The sequence below is a fragment of the Oxyura jamaicensis genome, chromosome 1, assembly GCF_011077185.1.
Source record: "Oxyura jamaicensis isolate SHBP4307 breed ruddy duck chromosome 1, BPBGC_Ojam_1.0, whole genome shotgun sequence".
NCBI classification, from domain to species: Eukaryota; Metazoa; Chordata; class Aves; order Anseriformes; family Anatidae; genus Oxyura; species Oxyura jamaicensis.
In genome coordinates, this window is record NC_048893.1 from 158222138 (window position 1) to 158234330 (window position 12193).

Here is a 12193-nt window from a genome sequence, read left to right on the forward strand (position 1 = left end):
TCTTTCTTTCTTTCTTTCTTTCTTTCTTTCTTTCTTTCTTTCTGTCTTCCTTTCTGTCTTTCTTGTCTTTCTGCCTTTCTGTCTTTCTGTAAAAGATTTGTAACCCAAATATGCAGCTGAGGAAGGAAGACAACAATAATTTATTTCAGCTTATTACTGTGAAATACTTATTCTGCTTCTCTGAAAAGCATAAAAAGTATATTATCCTTGCTGTTCCTGTGGGCTATTTTACTGTTCAGAAATAGTTATTCAGGGTATATTTCTTTCTTGTGATCACTTTAGAGCTTACAAGGTTGTATTTCTATACCAGGCATCTAATTTCCAAGGCTTGTTAAGGTACCTGTAGAAATCAATGCATATATGATCAACAAGAGAGTCATGAATATGATATAGTTATATAATCCATCTTTTCTCCATAAGAAGAGTTAAAAATTCTTAAGGTATTAGACTACTGCAGCATAATTTTTCTCCCTGATGTATCTGCATGTGCACTCTGGTCTGTGTTATCAGTACAAGTAATCTCCTTCTTTTCAAATAAATGTTTAACTTTAGGCATATTAACAATCCAACTGATGCTGATAGACCTACCTATATTCTTCTGAATGTGGGTACACATGTACTAGTTTGCAGAATTAAAATAAATTTATCAGATTAAATGTTCTATATTTATCCCTGTCAATTAGTGGGACTAAATAAAAATTAAGTGAGCCTAATGTTTTAAACTAGAATTTGTGATATCTGATAGGAAATTAAAAGCAGTATAACAATGATAAAAGATTCAAGGTACTTTAAGAGGAGAAAGAGAGAAGACATTTAAATCTGAGTGCTAGGTACATATCCGAACTCTTCAGGGTCATGAAATCTATGACAGCATTGATATGTTCTTTGGCTGAAAGCACAGTACATTACTTTAGTACTGTCTCTCAGTCTATTAAAGATCCAACTGTGAAAAAAGGTCAAATGAGAGATGACAGAATGACTTAGATGCTTCATTTGATGTTGCAGTTGTTTCTTCAGTTCAACTATTATTTTTATCACCTTGGTTTCATGGTCCAATTCTTCTGATAATGATGTTAGAAAATAATAAGCATATCAATACTGAGCTCATCCCATAAACTCTCTGTATGCTGAATGTACGATGTAGTTTAACCCCAACAGGCAGATAAGTACCACACAATGCTCTCCCACTCTCCACAGGTGGGAAGGAGGAAAGAATCAGAAAGGTAAAAGCAAGAGAACTCATGGGCTGAGATAATGACAGTTTATTAGGTAAAGCAAAAGCCACTCACACAAACAAAGCAAAACAACAAGGAATTCATTCATTCTCTACTTCTCATTGGCTGGCAGGTGTTCAGCCAGTTCAGCAGGTCTTATCACATGTAATGGTTTCTTGAGAAGACAAACACCATCACTTTGAATACATCTTCTACACCCACCCACCTCCCTTTACTCCCTGCTCTCCCTTTACCCTAGCTTTTATTGATGAGCACAACACCATATGGGCATTATTAAGAACCCAGACTTAATTTAATGTCCCTCTTCTTACAATACCTGTAGTGTTCATTTTGTATACAATCGCAGTACAATTGCTTATTCTCAAAGTTTCCCTGGGACCATGCAGTATGGATACTGGAACCTTCCTAACATCTAGCTCCACTGAAGACAAAAAATACCTTTTCTATGTTCTCTTAAGTCTGTTTTTACACATGAACGAGCTTCCCTTCCTTGCTGAAACAGTCCATCGCAGAGTTGGTTAAAAATTGTGCTGTCTAACAATTTTAGAAAATACTTGAGATTCTTCTCATAAAGTTTGGGATCCTTTGCTGCACAGAGATTAAGCACAGTTATGCTGACTGGCAAGTTCAAAATTTTGTGTTTTTTTTTGCTGACTTTGCTTTTCCTGGGAGAGAAGCAGATAAACACATGATAACCAGCTTGACTTTCTGCAGTGTGGATTCTCTCATTAACATTTTATAAGTACATTAATTGTTCTAATGTCTTTTTCCTATTATGTGTTTTTATTTTGTGTACACTTTCATTACCTCTAACCTGAAGCAACATGACTCTAATAAGCAAAATCATAAACAAGAAAAACTGGAGAGAGGTGACACTATGACAGTCACATTGCTTATTCACTTTTTGTTCCCCACAGAAGCTGTTATACAGTAAGAGAACTCAGTTTGTCCTCCAAATCATTCTGCAGATGGCTCTGCAGCCCTGCAGGAGTGTACAGTCCCTGAGCATGCCCATGTCTTAATCTGGTCAGAGTGTGGCCAGGTCTCACTTCAAACCTGGGAGCTGCAAAGTTCTTCTGAATCCGGGGTTCTGATGTGGACATCAACTTGAGGAGGGAGATGAAGGGTTTTTGTCTGCTCATTTTTTTTTTTGTTTGATTGTTTTTGAACATTTTTCTTCTGTCACTGATTTTTGTGCTTCACATATTCCACTATCCTGCTTTTCTCACTCCTGAAGGTGTAGAATCATTAAGGTTGTAAAAGACCTCCAACATCATCTGGTCTAACTATCCCCCTGCCACCAATATTACCCACAAAACCAGGTCCTTAAGTACCACTTCCAAGAGGAAATTTGATACGGATTTCTTAATCCTGTAAGTGATAAGATTGATCTCAAATTTCACTTAAAAAAAAGTTAAATATCTAGTAAAAATAGATGTGATTTGAGATTTTGTTATAACAGTTCTCCTGGGAAAGCATATTTTGTTCTTTGAAACCCTAGGTCCCTTAACCATGGAAGGTGTCTGAAAATACTTGAAAAGTTGGTACTTGCTGAAGACAATTATGCCAGAGTCATCAAATATTTTAGTTGAATACAATTTAAACATCATGTCTACAGATCAAACAGAGCTGAATGTAAAATGAATCACCTTCTAGATAAACCTAGTTTTCTTAATTGTGAGTTGGATGTTCCAATGAACTACTAGGTCCCTAACGTCCATCCCTGCTTCTTCTCCCCTGCACCTACCCTTTAAAGCCCCAGCATGTACAGGGTCTCTCTTGGGAGGCCAGGGTGGCCTTGGCTTGTTGAAGACAGCACCCCTACTCCCACTTTCCCATGACTGTTGCTATTGTGAGTGTTATTTATTAATGTACATATGAGGAAGAAAGAAATTGGTGAAATCTGAATGCTAAATACAAGTAAACAGAAGCAATCAGAGCACTAGTGAACTAAAATATTCAGAAAACTTCCTCCTGTGGATCAAGGTGGTGGAAAATGTGTAAAGAAGCAGAAGCAGAAGCAGTTGCTTGAATATAGAGGGCATAGTCAATTCTTCATTCTGTTATAAATAGGACTGAAATTAAACTGCAGCAGTAAATGTGTGCAGCCATTTCCTCCTGGAAATACAAAGTGTCAAGAGGTCAAGCAGTTTCTGGAATTTTAGAGACAGCTGTATTTTTAAATCAGTGTAACCTGAGCACAGGATTCAGGACTATATTTTCTGATTCTTTCCTTCTCACTTTTTCTCTCACTTTTGGGGGGGAGGGAAGGGGGGAGGATTATGGTGGTCTTGAAGAATGAAAAAGACAATCTAATATACTGCTTTTCAAGGAATCTGTCTGTCTCTTTAGGTAAAGCTATAAACTGAAAACACAAAATCTGTACTGCAGGGAATGGGAATATAACCACATCCTAAGAAACTTTTTTTTTTTTTTTTTTTTTTTTTTTTTTTTACTAGCTATATACCTTATAATCTTTTTCTTAGCAGACACTTTGATGTGTTGTCCTACAAGAGAAAGTAGGATGAAAGATTTGGGAAGCTGTGGGAGACTCTCATTTCCACCTCATATGGAAAAAATAATGCCTCTATTCCAACATAAACCATAATGCCATGCAGTAAAGAGAACTTTTAATTTTATTACTTTTAAAGCTGCTTTTTTTTTCTTTATGTTATCATCCTTCTAGCAATTTTCTGTATTAGTTTCAATATCAAAAGTTAAAACTACATTAATAACCAGATAATAAAATAAGCTATGCAGTTCTTCATATCTTCTTATTGATATCAAGGAAATGTAGGAAAATCTAATTTATATAAAGTTTAAAACACATATATGTAGACTGGGAGGTCTGCAAAAAAAGTTGTATGAGATTGACCCTACTTACAGACTTCCACTACAGAAGTTGCATGCACTTAATTAGAGCCACAGTACTCATGGTTAATTTAAAATATTTTGGAGTTTATTTTCTCCTCCCTGAAATCCAAAAAAAAAAAAAAAAAATTGTTGTTGTATAAAATATCTATTAGAATACCTATTAGATATTTTATAAAAAACATAGCTTACAAAAATGGTGATATAACTCTCTGGCTGCAAGAATCCTTAATCTATGACCCTCCTGTAATATCTTTTCCCTCAGGTTATACTACTTCTGCTAGGTGAATAGAGCTGAATATTTTATTTCAAGTCTTCCATCAAGTGCATTATTTGAACATATATTTAAAGTTTTTTATGTGATTCTCTAAGGATGCCAAATAATAAGAAAAAATAATAGTTTAGTTCACCCTCAGTTCATTATGATTTTTGATAAAAATTGAACCTCTGAACAAAAAATGAATGTAAAATATCTGATTTTTTCCTCAGATTTCTCATATTTCATCTAAACAAGTTATTAGAAGTATTTTCCTTCTATGCATTTTGAAGCTTAATGACAATAAGTATGCTTTGATTGACACAATTTTACTTGATACATTTATACAACTGATCTTGAAATAATCTCGTATTTATGGACAGATAATTAATAGATACTGTGAAAGAACATAAGCAAATAATGTAAAATCCCTCTTTGAAAGAAAAAATTGTACTTTTCAAAGATCAACTTTTAACACTTTCTTCACTGTATACCATGTACATTTGAAGTGTACTTAAGTAAATAAATAAACTAACAAAATTACCTTAGATTAAAAAAAAAATGGGGAATAGTAATAGAAAAATATTACCTTTATCTACCCTAATCCCTAATGTGGGAAAGCATTTCTTATGGTTAATAAATAAATAAATAAAAAGTCAACTTATGTGGAATAGCTAATGGATTCTCTCTACTCACAGTTAAAAGGCATAAAACAGTATTTCAAAGACTTTTCAGACAATGTTAGCATCAAACTCAGAGTTGTATTTACATGTAGCATACTTGTTGGGTTAATGTTTCAGATTTACCTATTGATCAAGAGATGTACATTGACCACAGATGTACATCATTATTTGAATATTTGTATTTCATACCAAGAAAACAAGTAATTTACATTATAATAGAATTATTCTTATAATCTTTTAAAAATAAAACCTTCTTGGTAGGACATAATATTATTTTTCCAAGTTTTAAAGTATTACCTTGTTCTACACTGAAAATTAGTGAAGATGTACTCTAACACAATATGTTAGCAAAATATTAGCACTCCTATTTAAAGGTACAAATAAAGGTTCTCTTGCTCTGGCCTTCTCTAGAGTTATAATTTACATTTGGACTATCAAAGAGCCTCACTGAAAATAATAAATTGTTATTTTCTAGAAGGTAGTAAAGGAAAAGATAGTACTGTTCCATAGAATTTTGACACTGACTTGTTTCATACCGTGATCCAGTTACTGCAGTAACCTATCTATAGTCTTCATGTTCTGGGTGAGAATAGTGTATCTATATTCAAACATATGAGTTATAGATATAATCAGAAAACAATTCCTCCTTATTGTGGTTTAACACCAGCAGGCAGCTAAGTACCACACATCTGCTCACTCACTCTCCCCAGCTGGGATGGGGGAGAGAAATAGAAAGGTAAAAATGAGAGCGCAAGCAAAAGCAAAACAAGGAATTCATTCACTATTTCCCATCAGCAGGCAGGTGCTCAGCCACTTCAGCAGGGCTTATCATGTGTAATAGTTTTTGGGAAGACAAGCACCATCACTCCAAACATACACCCCCCACTTTCTTTCCCCCAGCTTTTCTTGCTGAACATGGCATCATATGGTATTGAATATTCCTTCAGCAATTGGTCAGCTGTCAGGGCAGAGAGAGAAGTACAAAAATCCTTGGTTCTGTGTAAGCACCTACTCTGCAATAAACAAAAAACATTGGTGTGTTATCATCACAATTTTAATCAAAAATCCAAAACACAGCATTGCATGAACATTTATGAAGAAAATCACAGCCAAAACCATGACACTCCATCCCATGTATTATTTTACTCTTATTATTTTGCTGAGAAACTTTGATCTATGGGATATTTCTGTGTACTGGGACACTAAATTATTCAGACTCTAAGATATCTGTTTGAGTTTTTGTCATATAGTACTAAATTGATTTCTGAAATTCAGCTTATATCAAATGAAGAATGTATAACTGATCATGTAGTAAAAATATACTTATAATAATAAAAAAGTTTAGCTAGTACACAGTAGTGCTTTCATATATCTTTGTTTTGATCATTACAGGGTGGCATTAACTAGAAAGGTGATACACTACATCCTACTTGTACTGCTACACTTCCTTAAAAGTCTAAAATTTTGTGGTATACTACTCATTGTAGACATATACTACTCACTGTAGACATAGGAGTAATGTAACCTCCTTGTCTTAAAAGGACATAGCACCATTTGCTGGATACAATATCATAGTAACAAAGCCTACTCTTCTACAAGCCACTGTTTCTCTTTCTCTTTTGAGTTAGTTAAATAAAGATTGTGCAATAGAAAGGGATGTGTTGCAAATTAATACTGTGATTAGAGGGTGGATGAGGGGGTGAGGTGTTTTTAGTTTACTTCTACTTTCTTACTTGTCTAGTCTTTTAGCAACAGGCAATATATAATAAAAATAATTTATTATACTCAACATGCACCCTATGCTGTGTCTTTTTTTTTCCCATGACAGTAATTGGTGAGTAATCTCCCTGTCCTTACCTCAGCATGAGCCCTTTTTCATCATGTTTTCTCCTACAGTTCCTTTGAGGAGAGAGTGAGAGAATGGTGTGGTGGACTCCCTTTTGTTTGTTAACAGGGAGAGTATAGAAGTGTGAGAGGGCATCTGCATCTGACTCCTATGGAAAGTACTCACAAATCCACGTTGTTGTGGATGAAATTATACATTTCATTTGTAAGAGAGAAGCAGTAATATATTTTTTGATTTAATGTAGTGAACTAACAAAGCTTAATCATAAATAAGACAGGGTCTTAACAAGATTCAAGAAGGTTAGAAACATTGCATTATTTATTGTATAGAGGACAGGGTAAATTAGTCCTGGGAGTCCTGGGAGACCTCTCCGTTGAGTCCCAAGGTTCAAAGTGGACCCCCTTTTTTTCTAAAGTCTTTGAACCAAAGAGCTAATGAGCCCAGGTGTAGCTGAATTCACTTAGTCCCAAAATTGGTCAATGGTTTGTGCCTAAGGCTTATATGCACACAATCAATCTAACGTATAATATTAGTAAAGCTTACAAAGATAAGCAAGCTGTTAATCACTTATGGAGGATCTGTTTCAGCAAGGAATCTCTCATGAGGGGTAAGGGATCTCTGCAACAGGTGTGACCTGGAGAGGCAACCCTACTCAAAGAGAGACCTTGTCATGCAGCCAGCTGCTATTCAGAAGAGCTCAAAGGGTTCTTGGTCTGCTCATTATTTATGATGTGAGATGATTAATATATTCATAATGTTTTCTGGCTCATGTTCCTTTGGCCCTCAACTGCATCTGTGAGTTTCTCCATCACCCAGTATGAGCCAATATTGTGATTGCTATCTTTCTGAGCAAAACTTTGAGTGTAGTTAGTACACTGGTCACTATCTGTCTGAGCAAGGCCTTAGGTGCAATAGCTAGTGTTTGAGCAAGGCAACAGCCAGACTAAGAATGGGGTGGGGCAGGGAAGAAACACATCATCATACACACATGAGCAGTAAAAAGACAAGCACCAAAGCCTCCGGAACTTAATAAATGAAAACTGCTAAAAATAGAGTTGTCTCCTGCTGTTCCTTTCACTAGTTCTCACACACTGTAAAGGAGAAAATTACTGTTAAGGAAACACTAGGCGATATTACATCCATTGATTCACAGAATCGCAGAATCGCAGAATCGCAGAATCACAGAATCGCAGAATCACAGAATCACAAAATCACAGAATGGTTGAGGTTGGAAGGAAATTCTGAAGGTCATCTAGTCTACCCCCTCTGCTGAGCAGGATCACCTAGAGAGCACATTTTGCAGGATGGCATCCAGGTGGGTTTTGAATATCTCCAGAGAAGAAAGCTCACACCTCTCTGGGCAATCTGTTTCAGTGCTCTGTCAGCTTCACAGTAAAGTGCCCTCTCATATTCAGATGGGTGCAAAAAGTCAGGTTTGCTACCTGAGAAATGCCGGACTTTAAACTGTTCGTAGGGTAACCATATGTCCAGAAATGAGTTCTAAGAGTACTTGCATCAATATGTCCTCTGAGATTTGTCCTCTGAGATTTATTTTCAACTCAATGACTGTCATTATAGTCCGTGACATATTTGTCACATTCCAGGTGCTATCTCAGATCTACACAGAATGTTCTGGGTTGCTGACCCAGAAAGTGTCCATTTATGAGGTTGGCCTCAGAGGAAATAGAACCCATGAATGATCAGACATGGAAGACTCATAGACTGATAAACATGTGGTTAAAGATGTAGTGGAGCTTGAAGTCACAGGGAAAAATAAAGTGGACTAAAATGAATCACTTATTTCTGCCTCAGATTTTGATGCTTAGTATCTTTAAAGTTCTTGAAAGCATTTTCCAGGAAGATTTGTTCCATGACATTCTCATTGAATTAGATGAGGTTGACCTGTTTATAAATCATTGAATCTTCCTTCTTGTCCTTCTTGAAGTTTGGTGTGACATTTACCTTTTTTTTCCAGTCTTTGTCTTTCTTAGAAGTATTTTTTCTGCAATTATCATATTAAAAGATATATTTACATTTCAGTATAAATCACACACACACACACACACAAAGTGTATAGATATATATATTCAAATATGATAAAGCATCTTTAAAAAATAAGATTTTACTTTTTTTTTTTTTTTTGGCCTGGCTATGGAAACATTACAATGCATAATATGCAGAATTTTTTATCCACTATTAGTTTTACTATAATGATTTTAATACTGAAGATACTTGTAATGATGGTTGGTTGTAAATGGTCCCTTGTTTAATTCCATCCTGTTAAGAGGCACCTGATCTTCCAGGGAGAGGAACCATTGCAGCTGAGTAGAATGATTATATTCTGTTGCTGTCATATAATATTTAAGAAACTTACAGATTCAGCTATCCTCCATAGTCATCCTGCTGATTTTTCAAGGCTATATTATATAATATCTATTACTTTAGAATACTAAGGAAGAATTAAATAAAGGTGAAAGCATAAGTAATTCTTCCTATGGTTCTCACAGGTATAAATTATTCTTAGAAAAAGGAAAAATGAAGAAGCTAAATAAAACGAGCACACAAATTAAAATAAATATTTCTGCCAGTTCACTTAGGCAACTAAGTGAATCGGGTATTATTATAGAAACCAGTTCAAATTTTCTTTCATTCTGAGAATTTCCATTTCACTTTATCAAGATAGAACTATACTGTGGCGATGTTTAATTATCACTTAATTTTTTAAATGGTTTTAGAATGTCTGTCTTTGGGGTTCTTTCAGGTGAAAAAATAGATGTAATGAAAACTCTTCTAGTGTAAGACATTCAAAGGAAAATGAAAATACAAACAGCAACAATGCAAATGTAAACAAAACCTGTCAATATTTATTTGGAATTTAGCTTCTTTACCTTGTATAGAAAAGTTCATGAAATATACATCACTTACATGATAACAGGTGTTTTACCTGACAGCTGAAAACATGTTATTTTGTATCACATGAACGTATCTATGAAGAAGAAACTAGATATGTCATCTCTAAAAATCAAACTCAATCAGAAACTATATGAAGAAAAAAAATAGAAACCCAAAATATTAACTATTGATGAACTATTAAAAACTAACTTTTTGAAATAATAAACAGGAGAACATAACCAATTTCCACAATTTCAAGCATTACAGAAATAGTATAAAAGTGTGTTGCATTGTTTTAGAGAAATTAAGGGGAAATAAAGGGAACAATATAAGAATAAGGGGAAAAAAAAAAAAAATGGGTTTATGGTCAATTATTTGTGATAGAATTATAGAATTAAAATTTCATTAAGGGAAAAGAAAAGAAAAAAGTACACTTCTTAACAATCTACTTTTTAGAAGGATGGACTACTCCTTACTACTCCTTCTACTACAAGAAGAAAACAACCTCTCTGATGTTTCCCAAGATGAAATCAACTCAAAGTTATTGGTTGGTTATGTTTTAATACATAGCTAGACAATGCTTTCCTGAGCCAGCTCTGAATAAATATACCAACATTTTTCATTTTTGATATCTGTCTGATATGTATCAGAACATTTCCAGATCAAGGAATATGGGTAAATAAATACTTAATTTTGTGGTTATGTTAAGCTTGTGGTTAAGACATATTTACACAGATACTGATAATTGTGGATAACTTGTCTCTGGGGAGGGGTCACAATAAGCCAGTCAGATCATAGGTACCTTTAGAAATTCAGAAATAACAGTACCTCATGTAGAGATTCAGAAGGTATTTTATTAGTAAAGCTTCTGCCTTTCTTCCACTTTTTTTTTTTTTTTTTTTTTTTTTTTTTTTTTCAGATACATAACCTTTCCATTCCTGAAGGAGAGGTAATATCTTTCTTTATTTTGCTGAATAACATAAATTGGCTCTGGTAGGAAAATCACTATGTCATCTGAACATCTTCATGCACAGATATCACATTACTAAATAATATTTTTTTTATCCATCTGTTGCAGGGAAGTCTGTACTTTTATGCTCAACAGATGTTGTCATTTCATTTCTAACACTATAGAAACATTATTTTGGTAAACAACATAGCACTGTTGACAAGGACAGAAAATGAACATTTCTTTCTGTTACATAAAACACCATCTTGTTATTAGCTGACAGTAGCTCCTCAAGATCACATCAAACACAACTGACACAAGAGTGTGGTCCTAAATGAATATCCTTTCCTTCTCAAATACAGTATCATATTTTTTTATATATATATATATATATTTTAGTTTTTAGATTTTAGTTTTCATTTGTTTAATAGTTAACTTTCTTGAAATAATTATTTTCCTTTAATGTGTGTGTATATATACATATTATATATATCAGAAAAATACTATCCTATGTTATTCTACTTCTCTTGACATTGTTATTAATATGCTTTGGGAATTAGTGTAACATTTTGGTTTTCAATATTATAATCTTTTGACTACTTTAAATTTGTAGTGAAAATTATTGTTAATGTTTGATAATGGGCAAAAGTTATTGTCATGATGATTTTTAAGACCAGCTAGGTAGAGGACTGAGGTAATAACATATTTTAAACAAGATTTTTCCATATTCTTCTGGTCAATAAGTTCAATATTGTTGTAGGTTGGTCTTGAATTAGTAACTGAGAGATGAAAGGCTCCTAATGTAATTACACTTCTCCACTCTTTATCTATTATTAAGTGGTCTTTATACCTTCAAAAGAAAGATGCTCAGCTATTCAATTTCCAGAGTTTTTGAAATTGTTTGCTTTTTCTGATTTCTTGATGTCATAAAATATTAATAAAACAGCAAAAATCCTTCATATATAACATTTTCTAGATTCTATACAGATAAGAGTCCACTGATTTTTATGTTCAGTATTTTCTCCATACTGAACAAAAGAAATGGCTGCTGAAATACTGTTTTGAAGAGGAATGCCATCAAAGAGAAAAGAAAGGCACAGTGTCTCATTTAAAGAATATATAAACTTATATAGGGTGGTGAAAACAATACAAGAGGGGACTTCAAGTACTTGGAACAACTGCTACATGTGAAACACACTTCAGAGTGGAAAAACAAAACACAACACAGCTAAAAATAACTTTGAAGTATTTATGCTATATCATACATTAAAAAGATATGAAGAAATCCCTCTAGCAGGACTTATTAAGTAAGATTTTGTTCAAAACAGTGTATTCTAGCAGTTTCCCAAGAGATTCTCTGGCTATTAAAAAAAAAAAAAAAAAAAAAAAAAAAAAAAAAAAAGGAAGTCATTATTTTCATAACTGATTTTGGCCCCACTGGGCTTTAATATTAAGGAAAAA

General features: G+C 33.8%; 1 long non-coding RNA gene across 1 annotated transcript in view; it reads right to left on the reverse strand.

The window, feature by feature from the left end:
- Window positions 1-12193, reverse strand: part of LOC118163258 — a 360896-nt gene that overhangs the window by 99706 nt on the left and 248997 nt on the right. The window lies entirely within an intron of this gene.